Below are 3,182 nucleotides of genomic sequence, written 5' to 3'. Positions count from 1 at the left end.
AGACCTATGGGGAAGACTATAGAGAGACATTTGCTCCGGTTGCTAAGCTACACACAGTGAGAGTTATTCTCTCCCTTGCTACAAACTTAGAGTGGGATTTATGGCAAATGGATGTGAAGAATGCATTTCTTCAAGGAGAATTAGAAGAAGAGGTCTATATGACTCCTCCACCAGGTGTTCAGGTGACTCAGGGCAAGGTTTTGAAGCTGAGAAAGGCAATCTATGGCTTGAAACAGTCACCAAGAGCTTGGTATCGGAAGCTCAGTGTTACTCTCTTAGATCGCGGGTTCCGAAGATCTGAGACTGATCACACTCTCTTTACACTTCAGAGCCAAGCAGGTATCATAGTTATTCTCATTTATGTGGATGATTTAATCATCTCTGGGAATGACAAGGTTGGAATTCAGGAAACTAAGGACTATTTACATTCTGTTTTTGATATTAAAGACCTTGGTGAACTAAAATACTTCCTTGGGATTGAAGTGTGCCGATCTAAAGAAGGTCTTTTCTTGTCCCAAAGGAAGTATGCTCGAGATATTGTTCATGATGCAGGTCTTAAGGATGCAAAACCGGCTAGAACTCCATTGGAGGATGCATATAAAGCTCACCAACAGGGGGAGAATGAAGCTGAGAGTCTCTTTGATGATCCCAAACTATACAGAAGAACAGTTGGTAAGCTTATATACCTCACAATAACTAGACCTGACTTGTGTTTTGCTGTGAATCAGGTGAGCCAACATATGCAAGCCCCAAGCTTATATCATTGGAACATGGTGAACCGCATTCTGAGATATCTCAAAGGAACCTTGGAGCAAGGGATATGGATGGGATGCAATGGAAGCTCAGAAATAGTTGGATATTGTGATGCTGATTGGGCCGGTGACAGAACTGATAGAAGATCCACAACCGGCTATTGTACTTTCATAGGAGGAAACTTGGTGACTTGGAAGAGCAAGAAGCAGAAGGTTGTGTCTTGTTCAAGTGCAGAAGCCGAGTATAGAGCTATGAGAAGACTTACAACCGAGTTGATGTGGCTGAAGATGCTTCTCTCAGATCTTGGAATAGAGTTCTCAAAGCCGATTACTATGCATTGTGATAACCAGTCTGCAATTCACATTGCATCAAACCAGGTGTTCCATGAAAGAACTAAGCACATTGAGGTGGATTGTCACAAAGTAAGGGAACAAATGGAGCTTGGAGTCATTTTACCATGCTATACAAGAAGCTCTGATCAGTTGGCTGATATTTTTACCAAGGGAACAAGCTTGAAGACCTTGGAGTTTATCAGTGAGAGATTGGGGCTTATGAGTCTCCAAGGCTCTGAATTCCCTAAGTGAAAGAGCTCACACTCTTTTTCCCCAAGTATGGTTTTGTCCCATTGGGTTTTCCATACTTAGGTTTTTTTAATGAGGTGAGTTTCCTAACTTCCAATCTAAGCCTTCATATTCTCTTAGGCTTAGCTTGAGGGGGAGTGTTAATCAAGGTCGATCTTTCTTCTCCATCTTGACCGTACAATCCGTACAAGATCATCTTGAAGACCTTAGGTTACTTCTGCATCAAGCAAAGAGATGTCTTTCCCTCTAAGCTTCTCTCTTTATGACCGTTTGAATCTCTAAAGAAGAAGAGGTGCCTCCCTTATCTATATGACCGTTGTACATATAAGACAAAAAGTGCTTTTGCTTTTTCTCTTTTGCTTTTCCCTGATTTGGAGAATAGCTTAGGTATCTATTTAGCATATTCTTTCTGTTTTTACTTTATATACCTGTATACAGCTGTAATAGCTCTTATGAAATGAGAATGAATCTCTTTCTCACTACTCTCTCTAGTCTTCATCGTGTTCTTCACTAATCTTTCAATACAATCTCTCTAAATCTCCTAATCCTCTCTTTAATCCGCTGTTAATCTTACATTCTCTCAATCTAAAGGAATAAGAAAACAAGTAAATGATGCATCTCCTTCCACATTTAGGACTCTGTACCTCTTGTTTCTAGTCTCACAATGCCCCCTTGTCATTATCATGCCAATTTTGATCAGAATATTTCTTATTTGTATGCTTAGAACTCACTCTTTTCAATATAGTAGGAGATTTGAGGTGTATCTAAAGGAATAAGAAAACGTTTTCTGATTTTCAAAGGAGCCATATTTAAGAATCTGTACTTCTTGTTTCTAAGCGAACAACTATGACTTTTAGTAAAAAGAGTCCCAGTTTTCTGATTTTCATAGGAGATTTGAGGTGTATCTAAAGGAATAAGAAAACAAGTAAATGATGCATCTCCTTCCACATTTAGGACTCTGTACCTCTTGTTTCTAGTCTCACAACGCCCCCTTGTCATTATTCATGCCAATTTGAACAGAATATGACTTTTAGTAAGAAGAGTCCCAATTTTTTGATTCTCATAAGAGATTTAAGGTGTATCTAAAGGAATAAGAAAACAAGTAAATGATATATCTCCTTCCACATTTAGGACTCTCTACCTCCTCTTTATAGTCTCAGAACGCCCCCTTGTCATTATCATGCCAATTTTGATCAGAATATGACTTTTAGTAAGAAGAGTCCCAGTTTTCTGATTCTCATAAGAGATATGAGGTGTATCTAAAGGAATAAGAAAACAAGTAAATGATGCATCTCCTTCCACATTTAGGACTCTGTACCTCTTGTTTCTAGTCTCACAACGCCCTCTTGTCATTATCATGCCAATTTGAATCAGAATATGACTTTTAGTAAAAAGAGTCACAGTTTTCTGATTTTCTTGGAGATTTGAGGTGTATCTAAAGGAATAAGAAATCAAGTAAATGATGCATCTCCTTCCACATTTAGGACTCTCTACCTCCTCTTTATAGTCTCAGAACGCCCCCTTGTCACTATCATGCCAATTTTGATCAGAATATGACTTTTAGTAAGAAGAGTCCCAAATTTCTGATTCTCATAAGAGATTTGAGGTGTATCTAAAGGAATAAGAAAACAAGTAAATGATGCATCTCCTTCCACATTTAGGACTCTGTACCTCTTGTTTCTAGTCTCACAATGCCCCCTTGTCATTATCATGCCAATTTTGATCAGAATATGACTTTAAGTAAGAAGAGTCCCAGTTTTCTGATTTTCATAGGAGATTTGAGGTGTATCTAAAGGAATAAGAAAACAAGTAAATGATGCATCTCCTTCCACATTAGGACTCTCTACC

This window comes from Eutrema salsugineum, unplaced genomic scaffold, assembly GCF_000478725.1.
Source record: "Eutrema salsugineum unplaced genomic scaffold, Eutsalg1_0 scaffold_44, whole genome shotgun sequence".
Classification (NCBI taxonomy): domain Eukaryota; kingdom Viridiplantae; phylum Streptophyta; class Magnoliopsida; order Brassicales; family Brassicaceae; genus Eutrema; species Eutrema salsugineum.
Note: the sequence above shows the minus strand (reverse complement) of the source record.